The sequence below is a fragment of the Globicephala melas genome, chromosome 20, assembly GCF_963455315.2.
Source record: "Globicephala melas chromosome 20, mGloMel1.2, whole genome shotgun sequence".
In the NCBI taxonomy this organism is placed as follows: domain Eukaryota; kingdom Metazoa; phylum Chordata; class Mammalia; order Artiodactyla; family Delphinidae; genus Globicephala; species Globicephala melas.
This window is the reverse complement of record NC_083333.1, coordinates 10,750,645-10,768,576: the sequence shown is the minus strand read 5'-3', so window position 1 is coordinate 10,768,576 and position 17,932 is coordinate 10,750,645. Positions and strand designations below refer to the sequence as shown.

Below are 17,932 nucleotides of genomic sequence, written 5' to 3'. Positions count from 1 at the left end.
TGCTGTTGTCAGCACCAGAAATGGCCATGTGGTCAGTTGATGGCCACTTAAAATCCAACTGTGGCTGCGGAAGGGCAGGGCAGTGTAGTAAAAGGAGTTCAGCCTCTCTTCTCCCTCTCTCTATCCTTCCATTTCTGTGAAAGGCTAAATATAAGGCCTAGAGAACTAAGAAGGAGAAGGCAAGCCAAACATCCTTTTTTGCACAAGTGGCCTTCAGTATGACAGCTTATCACACCAGCTCTCAGACTAATCTTGTCATCTGGTTTATTTCATTACAGGGCTTGACTCTGTTTCACACTGAACTATTGACACATTCACCCATCATAGTCTATTGCTCCCCTGGCCACAGTTAGAAACTACATCTATTTGCTAGCAAAAAATGAAAGATAATCACAAAATCCTATCCTGGCAAAGCTGTAGTGAAACGGACCCTCCCACAGGGCCAGTGGTACTATACATTGATTTCTTTTTTAAAAAAAATTATTTAATTAATTAATTTATTTTTGGCTGCGTTGGGTCTTCGTTGCTGTGCGCAGGCTTTCTCTAATTGCGGAGAGCAGGGGCTACTGTTCGATGCAGTGCACGGGCTTCTCATTACGGTGGCTTCTCTTGTTGTGGAGCACGGGCTCTAGAGCGCAGGCTCAGTAGTTGTGGCACACGGGCTTAGGTGCTCCGTGGCATGTGGGATCTTCCAGGACCGGGGATCAAACCCATGTCCCCTGCATTGGTAGGCGGATTCTTAACCACTGCGCCACCAGGGAAGCCCTATACATTGATTTTTATAAATTTATTTATTTAATTTTTGTCTGCCTTGGGTCTTCATTGCTGTGTGCGGGCTTTCTCTAGTTGCGGTGAGCAGGGGCTACTCTTCGTCGCAGTGCGTGGGCTTCTCACTGCAGTGGCTTCTCTTGCTGTGGAGCACGGGCGCTAGGCTCGTGGGCTTCAGTAGTTGTGGCACACGGGCTCAGTAGTTGTGGCTCGCAGGCTCTAGAGCGCAGGCTCAGTAGTTGTGGTGCACAGGCTCAGTTGCTCCATGGCATGTGGGATCTTCCCAGACCAGGGCTCGAACCCGTGTCCCCTGCATTGGCAGGCGGATTCTTAACCACTGCGCCACCAGGGAAGTCCCTACATTGAATTTTTAAAAATTTTTTGGAAAGAAAATAGTAATACATTTGAAAATGGGCTTCCCTCCATCTTATAACATTACTGGAGGATGTGGCTGGAGACGGCTGGGAGAAAGCACAGAAAAGCGAATTTTGATTGTTTAGTGTGTGAGAGTAGGATCCTTCTTTCTTTCCCTGCTACCCAGCCTTGCTGTGAGGCATAAAGCAAACACAGTTTCAAAAATTTAGGTATCACATTTTATAAGAGCTTCTGCTCCCTGCTCCCGAATAGGTTGATATTCTAGTATCTTTGAGATGTTCTAGGTGATGTGAGCCTTCCAGAGCTGCAGATCATTCAGGCTTCTTAGTAAGTTTATCCCAGAATTTCTACAACCCAGGAGTCCTTTCCTGGGTCCAACCAAATCGCCTCTTGCTGTTGCTTACTTTTTCTTATTTGTTTGGCTCTAAGAATGCGGAGGGAAACTTGAACCAGTCGCTTAGGGGCTCTTTGGCAGGAATGCTGGTGTCATGTTAAGTAGATGGAGGGGGTCAGGGATGCTGGTGCCTGATGACAGCGATGACGCCTGTATGTCTATGTCTAGAATGTACTTACCTCAAAATAAAACATAGATAACTTTCCGAAACAGCTACACCTGAGGAAAAAAAGACTGGCAGACAAGACAGCAAACCCTTTACTGTGATTATTGTGAGGTGGTGGGATTTTGGGTCATCGTTTCCCCTATTGCTCGGCAGTTTTCTCATTTTCAGAAAGGGAAAAAAAGATGCTAAAAAAAAAAAAATTAAAAAGAAGCTCCCAGGCTTTGTATTCTCCAGGCTCAACAATCCCCACTTTCGATGCCTCCTCAGAGGTCCACCCATGCAAAGGGACCAGGAAAGGGAGTGGCTGTAGGGACAACTGATGCATGAGAAGGTGGAAGTGAAAAGGACGAAGCCGAGCCCAGGTCTCCTCCGCAGTCATTTTTTCCAGGGGTCAAGAGCAGACTGCTCAATTGAGATCTGACCCCAGCCCAACACACCTTGACCTTGAGGCCTCTGAAAGGCAAGATGCCTTAAAGATAAATCCCTGAATGCCAGAGACACAGTGACAAAGACACCAAGGCTGGTGGTGTTCATCCATGGGTTTTGAGATGTAGCCCAAAGTTCACATAGTCAATGCCTCAACTCCCACCCCGCCTCCAGCACAGACCAATTAGTGTCCTCTCACAGGTCAGTTACCCCAACTCGCCGTCAGAATCCAGAGAACGATAACAGACCTCTCGCAGTACACACCTCTCACTCTCGGTCATTATGTCATTTCATCCTGAGAAGTAGGCCTCTTCATGGCCCCACCATACACACAAGGAGATGGAGGCCCAAGGAGGTGAAGTGATCCCGAGGTCACCCAGCCAGACACCAGCAGGGTGGGCTCTTCAAGGCCAGTGTTTCTCCAGCCCCACCCAGCGGTCGTACCAAGGCCCTAGGCTACAATCCCTCAGCCCAAGCCCAGGTGGTCACTCGCACTGACACAGGCCCAGGTGCTTACTAAGTTGCAGGAGGTCCAGCTGTGAGCAGCTGAGGGACCAGCAGTGCTCTGAGTCATGGCCAGCGCAGCTGGGGAGAAGTGGTTCCTCGCCCACAGGCTTTCCACCCACCCGAGCAATGACTGCCAGCCTGACCACACTTCCCCTTTCTGCTCAGCCCACCGGGGAGAGGCCCAGGCACCGTCAACAGGCAACCAATCCCTCTTCCAAGAAAGCTGACTCCTGAGGCCTTCCAGAATCTTCTTGCTGCCCCTGTGCTCCTGTAAGTCCCACTGGTGGACCGTCCTGGGGTGGAGGGATCAGGCCCCAGGGCGGAGGGGGTTAGGGTGGGGGGGTCCCCACAGATGTATCTGCCCTGAGCAGCCCGGAGCTCCAGAAAAGCTAAAGGAGCCTGACTCCCACCCAGGCTCAGAGACAGACCTGGGTGAGAGACCAGTTCACGTGTACCAACGCCGTCCCACAAGGAAAACAGCTCTCACAAGCCCCGGGAGCCCTGGCACTGCTGACCCAGCTTCTGCTCAGGGAGGCGAGGGGAGCCTCCTGTTTCTGAGGGTGTGTGACAGGCTGCATCAAGAAATGGGTCCAGTTGACCCCTGGACTCAGTTGCCTTCCCACAGCACCACCTCTGAAATGGGGGCCGGCGGTGGGGAAGCCAACCGACCGCTTGGTGGACTTGACTGTGCTGACTGAAATGAGTGGTCACGTCAGTAAAAAGAGCCAAGCTGGCGTGCACTGCGTCTGCCCGGGGTGAACAACTTATGCTTATTCTCAGCCATAATGATGATACCCTGGGATGTCTGGTAAACGTTTAACAACAGGCTCTCGGGAGACAGAAAGATTCCTGGTTTGTAGTGTTTGCTCATTTCCATGATGTAAATATCCCCACGGAGGCCAATTTCAAGCTACCAACAGGAGTCGCTGGACTTGGCATTGGGAGGGGACGCACACAATTGGCTGCTCACCACAGAACTGATAAATCCCATTAGGGAGCAGCTGCTGGGGACTAGGGCCCGAAACCGGTGCCCTTATCTCACCCCATCTTCACTTACCTGGAAGATTATTGTCTCCATTTTACAGGTGAGAATATCGAGGCTCTGGGAGGTTACATCATGAATCAACACTGCACAGCCCGGGAAGGACCTTCAACCCAGATCTGTCCATTTGCAAAGGCTAGGTTCTTTCTTATTAGGGTCGATCCAAAGCTTAGCGGCTCAAAAACCTCTCTAAGAGCAAATCGTCAATGATCTTTTGAGAAGTGCATAAATGCTTCTGTGGGTACAAGTCATCTTCTGCTACCAAGGTGGTCACTCCTTGGTTTGTGTTTCACTGACTCATCCAATAAGCCATTTTGCTAAGGCTTCGGGACGGCCGTGTTCAGCTGTGATGCAGTGAACTTGATAAACCTACTGCTTCTCACAATGCACTTGTCACAGCACGTCCGAGTGGGGCTGTTAGGAGATCCAAATGCCAGACTCAGTCTGCCAACAACTTCCTATGTGAACCCCTCCCCTCCCTGAGCCTCAGTTTCCTTGTTTGTAAAATAAAAGAGTTTGATAAACATGAAGGTGCTTCAGAGATTTTACCATAAATCACTCTTCCGTTATTGTCTGCTCTCCGCCGCTGGGACAGGGCACCTCCTCAACTATCCTCCGCAACCCGGGTACCCAGCACGGTCCTGGGCACAACAGAAAATGCCTGATAGATACGTGTCGACTGAAAACAGAAGCCAAGTAGTCTACAGGGAAAAGAAGTGAGTTACATACTCCAAAGGAGGCAACTTCATTCTAGCAAACTTGAGGGCCTACTTTGCCATGTCCTGTGCTGGGTGGTATGAGGGCCAGAGAGAATAATCAGACCTAGTGCCTGTCCTCAGGGAAGCCTCTCAAGGTGTAGGAAGAAGGTGGAAACATAATATAATGCTGGCGAGGTTCAATGCCCTTCGCTTTGTGCCAGGCCCTATGCTCACATGTCTCTGCTCAGAGCTGAGCAAGTTGTCCCTGGGGGAACCCATGTTCTTCAGGACAGAAGGGCATGTAACTAATTACTATTGAAAGCAATGAATACTGGTGCCATGGGAGCACAAAATGGGAGGGCTGAGAGGGCATTCGAACTGGGCCTTGAAGGATGTGTAGGAGCTCACCAAGCGGAGATAATATGGAGAGACCAACCCAGAGTGTTTGGACAGCAGCAGGGGATTGTGTGTCTGGTGGGGAGTGAACGTGTTGGCACAGGGAGGCTGAAAGCAAAGTTTAGGGCCCCCACCAGGTCATTTGGACCTACCCACTTCCTTGCCGTCCACACTCTTCCCCTGGCTCCACCACTGTCTTCCCACAACAGGAGGAGGACAGGAAGTCGGGGTGGTCTGTTTGGCCTTCCTTGCGCACATCTGAAATGCTGCCTGCTGGCCTGGGTAGCTAAAGACATCCCTGCGGGGGTTGAGGCACCCTCTGGTGGTCATCTGTGGAGCTTTCCTCTCCTCAGGATTCAGCTTCACCCTGTGGTTCAAAGTATCAAACTACCTTAAACTGAAAGAAAGGAAAAAAAAAGCACCAGTTCTTTTTTTTTTTTTAATTTATTAATTAATTAATTAATTTTTGGTGCATTGGGTCTTTGTTGCTGTGTGCAGGCTTTCTCTAGTTGTGGCGAACGGGGGCTACTCTTTGCTGCGGTGCGCCGGCTTCTCATTGCGGTGGCTTCTCTTGTTGCAGCACGGGCTCTAGGTGCGTGGGCTTCAGTAGTTGTGGCATGTGGGCTCAGTAGTAAGCAATAGTTCTTATTTTGGTCAGGCTGGACCATACCTTGGAGGTCAGGGTGGACAGATAAGATGTTCACCACTTAAAGCCATAGAACCGGAGACCATCAGACTAGAGGAGACTCAGAAGGGAATCTAATCCATTCCTCGCCCCACGATTCAGTGTCCTTGTCAACATCCTGCCAGGTAGCACACAGCTTCTGCTGTGTTGTTTCTCTCCCTAAGGCATCCAAGCCATGTATAAAATGAAGGTCTTACCCCTTGTACCACTTCACAAGTGTCAGTTAACCCCTGCCATGAGCAACAACTGAGGTCAAGTATGTATGGGGTCATATGGACAGAAATAACGTATCTAGAGGCTGTGATTTCTGCCTTCTGATCGCTTAAGTGCTGACACAGGGAAGAAGTTTCCACTTGTATTGTGTGGCATCAAAACAGAATCAGAACCAATGGGTGGAAGCTCTCACTGCGGAAGCAAGCCCTCGTGGTGTCAACTGGCACCTTGGAAGGAGTGGTCACTGAAGGGTGAAGGCCCCGAAGCTTAATAGTGTTTGATACCTTGAACCATAGGGCATAGTTGGGCAACCTGGTACAGTGGAAAAAGCACTCAATTTGGCAAACTCAGATTTGAGTGAGATCCTCCCCAATACAACTTGAGTGGCTTTTTCCACTGAACCAGGATGCTGGTGTCCTGAAACAGGGTGGCATGACTTGGATAGAAAAACTCTTTTATTTATGGTTTTAACCCTTTCTCCTTCCTACATTTTTTTTTTTTTTTAACAGTGGTTAGATGCCACGAAGTAAGTGGCAATGCCTTAACCGTATGCGTGTTGTTAGGCCCGAAGGCCTCTTCCATCCTTGTCAAGGGGAGTGCTAACCTTCTCTCCTTTCATACAACACCCTACATTCTTATTGAGCCCAACAACTTCATCACCCTATGGTTCAAAGTATCAAACTACCTTAAAGATTTAGTTTTTAATTTATTTTTGGCTGTGTTGGGTCTTTATTGCTGCACGGTAGCTTTCTCTAGCTGCGGTGAGTGGAGGCTACTCTTCGTTGCGGTGCGCGGGTTTCTCATTGCGGTGGCTTCTCTTGTTGCAGCACGGGCCCTAGGCGTGTGGGCTTCAGTAGTTGTGGCTCACAGGCTTAGTTGCTCCGAGGCATGTGGGATCTTCTCAGACTAGGGATCAAACCCGTGTCCCCTGCACTGGCAGGCGGATTCTTATCCACTGCGCCACCAGGGAAGTCCCTCAAACTACCTTAGACTGAGAGAATGGGGAAAAAAAAAAAGCAACAGTTCTTATTTTGGACTAGACTCTAGTGTTTTCCCATGAAGACTTATAAACATTGTCCAGTCCATGCAATGACTAAACAATCTGCGTAAGGCCTTGCTGCACGTACCCTGCCTCTCGGGTAGCTTTCTTGGGAACTCCCCCAGCCTGAAATGCAAACAAGTGTTGGTCACTGGAGCAGGGGCCTCCCTTGAGGTGTCTAACTGCCTCTGAGGTTGCACCTCCGTGTGCCCATCCTCCATGTGAGATGAGAGGTGATTGTGCATCTGCACTCCGGGGGTGGGGGATAGGACCTCCGGAGAAAAGCAGCAATGATGCTGCATGACACCATGTGTTAGTACTCATTTATTTGACCAAATATTTATCAAGCGTCTCCTATGTGCCGGGCACTGAGTACAAGGGTGAACAGACCTAGTTCCCATCTTCTGGTGACTTACAGTCTAGTGGGGATAAAGACAAGTGGGTAGATTATTACAGTCCGGATAACTGTGCCAGTGACACACACTCTCACAATAGAGAGTCCTGACGCTTGGGAATTTAGGATATAACGGTGGCATTTCAAATTATCACGGGAAAGAAGCGTTATTCATTTCATGGTACTGGCTAGCCACTTTGAGAAACTACCTAGCTAGATTCCAATCTCACTTCTCCCAGGAGAACACATTCCAGGGTGTTCCAGCAAAGATTTAACTTTAAAACATGAACTTATAGGAGTGCCAGAAGGAAATACGGATCATTTTCTTTTTAAAATTATCAAGAGCGGGGAAAGACTTTCTAAGTTTGCTACAAAGCCAGAAGCCATAAAAGAAAAGTGATAAATTGGATTATATTCTTAAAAGGTTTCTGAAGGATAAGAGAAACCAGACAGATGACTGAACAGGAAAAAATATTTGTTACATAAATAGGGAAGGATCGATGTTTCCAATTGAAAAACGTCTTTTATAAGCTAAGAAGATGTAAAATAAACATGTCAATAGAAAAATGGGCAAAAGGCAATTCATGGAAGAAATACAAATAGTTGGCAAACATATGAAAAATGATTACATCTCACCAATAATAAAAGAAATGTGTACAACCATAGTTTATTATGATGAGAATTTAAACCGGTACAGCCTTTCTGAAGGGCAGTTTGGCAACATGCATCTGTATTAGTTTTCAAGGGCTGCTGTAACAAAGTATCACAAACTGGGTGGCTTAAAATGAAATTTATTGGGGCTTCCCTGGTGGCGCAGTGGTTGAGAGTCCGCCTGCCGATGCAGGGGACACGGGTTCGTGCCCCCGTCCGGGAGGATCCCACATGCCACGGAGCAGCTGGGCCCGTGAGCCATGGCCGCTGAGCCTGCGCGTCCGGAGCCTGTGCTCCGCAACGGGAGAGGCCCCAGCAGTGAGAGGCCCGCATACCGCAAAAAAAAAAACCAAAAAAAAAAAAAGAAATGTATTGTCTCATAGTTCTGGAGGCTAGAAGTCCAAAATCATGGTGTCAGCAGGACCACGCTCCCTCTGAGATTCTGGGTAGAACGTTTCCTTGCCTCTTCCAGCTTCTGGTGATGCCTGGCAACCCTTGGCTTACAGATGCATCCATCCAATCTCTGCCTTTGTCATCCCACGGCCATCTTCACTTTGTCTTCTCTTTCTGTGTGTCAGTGTCTGTGTCCAAATTTCTCCTTTATATCAGGACACCAGTCAGATTGGTTTAGGATCCAACCTAACGACCTCATCTTAACTTGATCATCTGCAAAGACCCTATTTCCAAATTAGGTCATTCACAGATGTTAGGGGTCAGGAAATTGACATACGTTTTTGTAGGGGGCCTCGCCACGCGACGTGTGGGATTCTTAGTCCCTGACCAGGGATTGAACCTGCGCCCTCGGCAGTGAAAGCGTGGAGTCCTAACCACTGCACCGCCAGGGAATTCCCTGGCATACCTTTTTGAGGAACACAGTTTAACCCATAATAGTATCCAAATGTAAAATGAACATACCTGTGACGCAGCAATCCCATATTTAGAAATCTACTCTCAGGAGATACCTAGACGAAAAGCAAAGAGGTTCAGGATAGTATTGTTTATAATACTGAAAAATTACAAGCAATCTAGTAGTCAGTTGCGTATTGGTTAAAAATGTTATTCTATACAATAGTATGAAACCAATAGAAATGGAGATGTAATTCTATATTTATGGCCATAGATAAGCAATCACAACATATTGCATGAATGAAGCAGATTATAAAGCAGCATGTGTATTGACTTTGTAAACTTGTACACTTAAATCTAAGTCAAGAGAGATGTACCCCAGTATAACAGTGGCTCCCTCTGAGTTGGTGGGATTCTTAGAGATTGAAATTGTCTTCTTTCCATTGTCTGAGGATGTTTGGATACGTTTCTAAGTCACAAAAACAAGAACTCCTCTTTAAAGGGCTCTTACCCGGGGTATGGGAGGCCAGAGCATGTGGGTGGAGCGGGGAGTCGTCTTGAAGCCCACCGTGTTGCTCTGTTCTCCCCCAACAACAACAGCCATGCAGGCCTTGCACCTTCTCCCCAGCCCCCATGCCTTCTCTGAGGTCACTGAGGGGAGATCTTCCCGGCCCAGATGGAAGGCCAGCGTGTAGATATTTGGGGGGTGTGGTGGGCAGGGAGCAAATGAAAGGGGTCCCTGCCCACTTCTCTCCATTTCTAGAGGCGAAGAGCCCCATGAGAGAACCCTTGAATATGTTGCCTTATATGGGCAAAGGAACTTTGCAGATGTGGTTAAGTTAAGGACTTGGAGGTGGCGAGAGTACCCTGGATGATCTAGGTGGGCCCCAGGTAATCACCAGGGTCCTTCCAAGAGGGAGGCAGGGGGCCAGAGTCAACAGTAGGAGATATGACCATGCAAGGAAGAGGTTGGAGTGATGGAGGAAGGGCCCGAGCCCAGGAAGGCAGGTGGCCTGTAGGAGCTGAAAGAGGCAAGGGAATGGATGCTCCCCTGGGACAGCTATGTGGAGACAGCAGTGATTTCAGTTCTCACCCTTGAACTTTACTCCTTCTCTTGATTCCCAAATGCTAGTTCATGAGCCCTGCTACCACTCAACTCTGACTGGGGCTCAGGTTGGTCCTGCTCTGTTCATAATACCTAGAAATTGTATGTGTCCTGTCAATTCAACGTGGTTATCTCTCTACTGGGCATCCTCCCCTAGATATACTTTGCAGTGGTTTTAAAACACGACCACAGATTCTTTTTTTGGGTGGGGGGGCAGTTCGTGGGCCTCTCACTGCTGTGGCCTCTCCCGTTGCGGAGCACAGGCTCCGGACGCGCAGGCTCAGCGGCCATGGCTCACGGGCCCAGCCGCTCCGTGGCATGTGGGATCTTCCCGAACCGGGGCACGAACCCGTGTCCCCTGCATCGGCAGGTGGACTCCCAACCACTGCGCCACCAGGGAAGCCCAACCACAGATTCTTTGACACTCCTCCCACTGAGAAGGGGTCTCTGTCCCCTCTACTTGAAACTGGGTGACCTTAGTGACTCATGTGTCAAACACAGCATGTAATGAAAGTGAAGTTGCGTAACTTAGGAGGCCAGGTCAGAATAGGTTTGCAGCTTCTGCCCCATCGTTTTCCGGACACTCACTCTGGGGAAAGCCAGGTCCCCACCCCCTCCGCCCGCTGCCCCCATGCCTCCAGGGGGAAAAGATAACTCTCCACTTTGTGCAAACATTGTACCTGTCCATCTCTCTATCACAGCTATAGTGGATGCCTGTTATTTTGTCTTCCCAGGCCTTCACCCCTTCTTCTGTGACTAACAACCCTTTCTTTTGGAAAGTGTCCCCCTCTGCCCCTGTCCCCTACATCAACCATGTTTTTCCAGTCAGAGCTGCTCTTGTTTCCTGCTCCAACTGTTGGTTCCTGGACCAACTGCCATGATTGTTTGGTCCAGGGGTGAGCACCTGGCACAAGGTGTCTTAGATTAAGATGCCCCAGAAGCAGACCCTGAGTAAGGATGTGAGTGCGAGTAGTTTATCTGGAGGCACCAACAGGGGCATGGGAAAGTGAGATGGGCGGGGAAAGAAGTTAACACAGGGAGCAGCAAAGAGTGGGTTTCCACTGTGAGTAACTGGGACTCAGTCCTGCTGGGAACCATGTGGGGAGCACTGTAGACATTTCCTACCCAGGGGGCAAGGGAGCTCAGGTGTCTACCAAGTCCAGTGAGCCATCGGTTGAGAGCTGGTCTCCTAGACTTGAACTACCCAAGGTTAACTTCCCAGCATTTCCAGCCTGAGGCAGAGCTCACTCTGGTGGCCAGAGAAAGGCCAGGCCAAGAGTCACAAGCTGTGGGCAGGAAGCTTGTTGGGTCTGCAGGGGAACTGTGAGTGCCGAGCAGAGGGCTGGGGGCGGGGCACCAACAGCATCTGCCGTACAAGGCGAGCCAATCACAGCACTTCCCTGGGACTTTGGAAACTGGGCCAGAGAGAGAGAAGCAATCTTCCTCCACTGGAATGTGAGGTTCAGGAGTTGTAGGTGGATCTGCAACGAGAGAAGAATAAGCAACCACACACAGAGAAACAGAGTTGCACCTGTCACACATCTGTCTTTCCATTTCTTCATCCATTCTTTTCTGTCCTGGTAGCATTTGCATCCCTGGCTCAGTTGTCCCTAAGGCCCAGTGGCCTTCCTTCCCTTCCCAAGGCTTGGTCCTTTAACTCTTCAAAGATCTAATTGTATGAGATCCTCCACATATTCCCCAGTCCTTGGGTTACACATCAGCACATGAAGATGAATGGTTTACTTAGTTTCAAGGATATGGACATAGAGATGTATCAAAGGGGCACAGAAAGGGCATAATAATGACTAGAAAGACCTTTGTCGCAACATCCCAAGGAGCAAGGATGAAAGGATGGTACAAAGCACACAGGAAGCCCAGAAGGAGCCAGAGACACCCCTCCCCAGGCAGGCTGTGTGGAGGAATATGGGGTGTATGTTTAGCAGTTCAGGATCACTGAGCATTCCTGCCCTGATGGGGATGTCCAGGCACGTCCACATGAGCCTCACTAAGCCGTCTACAGTAAGCTGAATGAAGACGTCCCAATCCCCAGAACGTGTGAATATGTTCTTTACACGGTAAGAGGACTAAGTTAAGGATTTTGAGATTGAGAGATGATCCTGGGTTATCCAGGTGGGCCCAGTACAATCACAGAGGTCTTCCCAAGAGGGAGGCAGGAAGGTCAGAGTCAGTGGTAGGAGAAAGGGCCATGGAAGCAAGCGGGTGGAGTGACAGAAGAAGGGTCACGAGCCAAGGAAGGCCAGCAACCCCTAGGAGCAAAAAAAGGCAAGGAAAAAAATTCTCCCTGAGAGCGTCCAGAAGGAACCAACCCTGCCAACCCATTCTAGACACCTACGTCCAGAACTATAAGAGATTAAATTTGTGTTGTTTTAAGCCACTAAATTTGTGGTAATTTGGTACAGCAGCAACAGGAAAGTAATATTCCTCCAGCATCCCCAGAATCCTACCAAGCCTTCTTGTTTATGTCTAAGCCAGTTCAAGGATGGTTTCAAGGTCATTTGCTACCCAAACAATCCTGTCAGAACGTCGGCAAGCATCACCCGGACAGATGCCTCCCCCTCACACTGTCAGCTCCTTCTTTTTACCTCCTCCATTCTGTTCCACAGAACCTTCTAGGTGGTGGCTTACAGCTGTTGTTTGTTGTTTGGTTGAGAACTAAGGGGGTTTGGTGGGAGGAGGAAGGTTTATTTTTAAAAATCACACACGCACATACACCGAAGTTCAGTCTCTGAGAAGCTGTGAAATCTTGTCCAATTTCAGCTTTACCCACAGGAACCCACCCAGAAAAGTATTCAAATTAGCAACTCTTTCCTTTTCTTTTTTTTTTTAGATTTAGATAAAATGTAAATAACATAAAAATTTTTAACCATTTTTAAGTGTACAGTTCAGTGACATCAAGTACATTTACACTGTTGTGCAACCATCACCACCATCCTGCTCCAGAACTTTCTCATCATCTCAGAGTGAAACTCTGTCCCTGTTAAACATGAACTTGATGCCGAAAACTCAGCCTCTGTGCACTGGTGCCGAACCAAATCTCGGAGACAGAGTTTTGCATGAAGTAGAAAAGAATAGCTTTATTGCTTTGCCAGGCAAAGGGGGACACAGTGGCTCATGCCCTGAAAAACTGTACGTCCCAACCCGGGAGGATTTGGTGAGGAGGTTTAAGTTTTATAGCAATGGTTCAAGGGTGGGGTTTGCTGATAAGGATCAGGGTGTGTGCAGGGCCTGCATTCCTTTAATCTGTTCTCAGGTAGTCTCTTGATGAGCTTCTCTGGTTCTTTTAATCTGGCCTCAGGTGGTCTTCTCTGGAATGAAGAATGCTAACATCTTCCATTTGTTGGGGGTTTTAGTTCTGTAAAGAGCTCAAAGGGAAAAAAAAAAAAAAAGAGCTCAAAGATATTGTTAAGAGTATCCCCTGGGGAGGACCCAGGACCCTGCCCCAAGGCTGCACCATTGTTTCCTGGCTGCTCCTCCCTTGTCTCTGCATCCCCCTCCCTTCCCTGATTAGCAACTGTTTGAAAGGCTTTTGTGCCCAGGAGCCCCATAGGGTCCAGCTTGGTTTCAAACTCCCCATTCCCCTTCCCCCTCAGCCCCTGGTAGCAACTTTTTCTTGAAAAAGGCTAAAGAATGTTAAAACCGTCAAAAGCCAACCATTTTACCTGGCAAGCCAGGCTCTGGAACTGTTTTAGGGCAAAACTACACAGAAACCTTCAAGGCAAGCCTCCTCCCACGACTCCAGAAACTTTGCCTTCAAGACAAGATCACCAACCACTTGTGCTGCTGCACATGGGGAGCAGGACACAGAAGTGAGATCTCCACCAGAGGCCAGAGGGCAATTGAAGGGGAAACAGGTCACTCTGGTTGTTCCCCCTGATAGGGTACCCCTCCAGGTCTCAATGCCAGAGATCTGGGCTTTTCTGGGTACAGGGCCTACCCATTTTAGTGTTAAAAGATGATTTTCAATGAAAGATAAAATCATGAATCTCATGCAGATATAAAAATGAGCACCTGTTCAAGTTTTTATTCTACTAATTAATCAATGAGGCAGCCAGGCAGATGTTCGAGTAGGTTTAAAAGAAAATCCAAAGGACAGATTTATAGATTAAGAGTGTTGAAATAAATGTGCAAATGGGAGCCAAACTGGTTTTTCCATAGAGAGGGTCAGGTGGGAGGAAAGTCGTTCCAACCTCTACAGGATAGGACAGAATTTCCATATCCGTAGATATGAATTATTTTTGTCTTGCTATCAATTATCTCTACACTTTACAGAGAACCGGGATCAGAAAACTCACAGGGATAGCCTCTAGAGTTTAGACAGTGCATAGTTTCCCACTGAAACAATTTTTTTCTCTACTTGAGAGGCGAAGGAATTAAAAAGAAGAGCAGATCAGTGGAGCTTCTGAGAGAAGAAGGGCCTCAGGAGTAGAGAAAAAAGTCCACATACTTCTGGAAGATACTAGAGCTTCAGTTGTTAAGTTGTTACCCATTGCCTGGGACACCGCTGAATTTTGCAGTGAAACTCTGAAGTCAAAGAGCTGAGGGTTTGCTTCAGCGACAGCCAGGAAGGGGAAACCACAAAGCAAGGCTGGACCCCAGAGCCTTCATGGGCAGGGGACCCGCAGTGTTGAAATGAAGGCAAAGCTGCAGGGGAATGGCACTAGGGCCACACAGGCAGTCTGACCAAGGCTGGTCCTCTCAGACCAGGTGCAGCCTTGGGTGTTCTCCATGCCAGACTGGCCCTGAGGCCCGGGCCTGAATGGAGGGGTGTGCATTCCAGAAGTGGGAAGGGCAAGGTTACCCCTAAAGGTGGAATTTTGAGAATGTGAGGGAATTCCTGCCTGTGGGCATGGAACAGTCCGGAGTCTCTATGAACACAACATAGGGAACTCTGCTTGTGATTGCTGCCCTGGCACCCCCAAAGCTGAGTGGGGGGAAGGAACCACGTCAGCACCCACTGAACTTAAGAGATTCTCAAGAAATTAAATCCTGGCTGGTCTGGCTAAACCCTTCCTCTTCCTCCATCCAGCCTCTTCCTGAGATTCTCAATGGAAATGATAAATTGCTGAAAGTCTGGAAACATTCTCATCTCTACCACCAGATGGCGCCACTCACCACTACACTGGCTAATTGTTAAACCAGGTAAGAGGTTCTCACACTTACAGAGGAGCTTGGCGGGAACCCAACCCAACCTGCTCCCCTGGCGCAGCACAGAAACCATGGGAATTTCTAGTCTTTGGGCTCACGGGAGAAGCAGAGGAAAGCAGATACTGCCTGGAGAGCTGAGAACCCAGACAGGAAAAGAAGATCCTGATGAGAACTCTCTCTCCTATCCTCCTCACCACACACTGCTCTTATTTTTTCTATTGTTTCACTTCACTTTCCACAAAGTTTGAAATTCCACCCATTAAAAATTCATTGGTTCGGGGCTTCCCTGGTGGCGCAGTGGTTGAGAATCTGCCTGCCAATGCAGGGGACACAGGTTCAAGCCCTGGTCTGGGAAGATCCCACGTGCCGCAGAGCAACTAAGCCCGTGCACCACAACTGCTGAGCCTGCGCTCTAGAGCCCATGCTCTGCAACAAGAGAAGCCACCGCAATGAGAAGCCGGTGCACCGCAATGAAGAGTAGCCCCCACTCGCCACAATTAGAGAAAGCCCACGTGCGGCAACAAAGACCCAACGCAGCCAAAAATAAAGAAATTAATTAATGAAAAAATAAAGATGTGGTATATATATATACAATGGAATACTACTCAGCCATAAAAAAGTATGAAATAATGCCTTTTGGAGCAACATGGATGGGCCTAGAGATTATCCTGCTAAGGGAAGTAAGTCAGAAAGAGAAAGGCAAATTTCATATGATATCACCTACATTTGGAATCTAAAATATGACACAAATGAACTTATCCACGAAACAGAAACAGACTCACAGACATAGAAAACAGACTTGTAGTTGCCAAGGGAGAGGGGGGATGGAAGAGGGATGGACTGGAATTTTGGAATTAGCAGATTCAAACTGTTACATATAGAACAGATAAACAACAAGGTCCTACTGTATAACACAGGGAAATATATTCAATATCCTGTAATAAACCATAATGGAAAATAAAATAACATCCCTTGATGAAAAATGACCAAGCATTCAATGAATCAGGAAACTACAACCCATAATGGGAAGAAGCATCAGTCAATCAAAACAGACCCAGAAATGACAGAGATGATGGAATTAGTGGACAAGAGCATGTTAAGTAGAAATGTAGAAGATATATATGATTCAAATCAAACTTCTTGAGATGAAAAATACACTGAATGGCATTTACAGCAGATTAGACACTGCGGAAGACAAGATTAGTGAACTTGTTACAGTAAGAGAAACTATCCACAAAGAAACAAGGAGGAAAAAAGGCTAAAAGTAAAGGAACATCGGGTGTGAGATAACTTCAAGAAGGCTAATATACACGAGTCCTAAAAGGAGGAGGTGCAGAAAAAATATTCAAAGAAATAATAGGCACCTTTTTTTTCAAATTTGATGAAAACTATAAACCCACAGATCCAAGAAGCTCAATGAACCAAAAGCACAAGAAAAATGAAGAAAACGACACCAAAGTACATCACAATTTAAACTAGCAATAAAGAGAAAATCTAAAAGCAGCCAGAGGAAAAAAGGGCACAATACGGCTAGAGAAACACATACTTCAGCAATCTTCTCGTTGGAATCAAGGTGATCTAAAAAATAGGGAAAAACATTTTAAAAGTACTAATAGTAAACAAAACAAAACAAAACAAAACACAAAAAACCCCCTATCAATCTAGAATTCTATAGAATGACAAAACAAATGCTAGAATTAATAAGTGGGTTTAATAACGTTGTAGGATACAATACAAAACTAAATAGTATTTTTATATTATAGCAATGATCAATCAGATATTGAAAATTTCCAAAACACCATAAAAATATTAAATACTTGAGGAGACATCTGACAAGGACCAAGGACATGTAAGACCTGCACATTGAAGACTACAGAAAAATTAAAAGAAATCCTAAATAGAGAGCTATATTATATTCATGGGTCAAAAGACTCAATATTGGTAAGTGTCAATTCTCCACAAATTGATCTACAAAATCAACACGGTTCCAATCAAAATCTCAGTGGACTTTTTTAGTAGAACAAGCTGATTCTAAAATTTATATGGCAATGCAAAGGATGTAGAATGGCCAAAATAACACAGAAGAAGAACAAAGTTGGAATTACTTAATACTACCTGATTCAAGACATAATAAATCTCGAGTAATAAAAACAATGTGTTATCAGTACAAATACGTCAAATATACAAACAGATCTGTGGAACAGAATACAGAGTCAAGAAATAGACTTGCATGTATATGGTCAGTTGTTTTTTAACAAGATGCAAAGGCAATTCACTGGAGAAAGGTAGTTTTTCAATTTCTTAAATAGGTCATGGAACAGAATAGAGTGTTCAGAAATAGATGTACACATATACAGTCAATTGATTTTCAACAAAGGTCCAAAGGCAATTCAGCGGAGAAAGAAAGAATAGTCTTTTCAAAAAATAGTGCTGAAACCAGGGGACATCCATAGGCAAACAAAACAAAACAAAACAACCTAAAACCAAAACAAACAAAGCAAAACCAAAACACACAAAATGAATCATAGAACTAAATGTAAAACTTAAAATTATACAACTTCTAGAGGAAACATAGGAGAAAAATCTCTCTGACCTTAGGTTTAGCAAAGATTTCTTAGATACTACATCAAAAGCACTATCCATAAAAGAAAAAAAAAATCGATAAATTGGGCTTCATCAAAATTAGAAACTTCTCTTCAAAGGATAGTGTTGAGATAATAAAAAGATAAGCCAGAGACTGGAAGACAATATTTGAAAATCATATATCTCATAAAGACTTGAGTACAGATTATATAAAGGACTCTCAAGACTTAATGATAAGAAAACAAACCATCCAATTTAAAAATGGGGGACTTCCCTGGTGGTGCAGTGGTTAAGAATCCACCTGCCAATGCATGGGACACGGGTTCGAGCCCTGGTCTGGGAAGATCCCGCATGCCGTGGAGCAACTAAGCCCATGCGCCACAACTACCGAGCCCGCATGCTGCAATTACTGAAGCCCGAGAGACTACAGCCCGTGCTCTGCAACGAGAAGCCACCATAATGAGAAGCCTGCGCACCG

At 46.8% G+C, this 17,932-nt stretch overlaps 1 protein-coding gene and 1 non-coding gene across 2 annotated transcripts in view; one reads left to right on the top strand and one right to left on the bottom strand.

The window, feature by feature from the left end:
- The window catches only part of RABEP1 (rabaptin, RAB GTPase binding effector protein 1), a 248,969-nt gene that overhangs the window by 98,345 nt on the left and 132,692 nt on the right, over window positions 1–17,932 (top strand). The window lies entirely within an intron of this gene.
- On the bottom strand, window positions 6,171–6,296 carry LOC115856232 (U6atac minor spliceosomal RNA). Its single transcript, XR_004040754.1, has one exon. It is a non-coding gene; the product is annotated as a U6atac minor spliceosomal RNA (small nuclear RNA).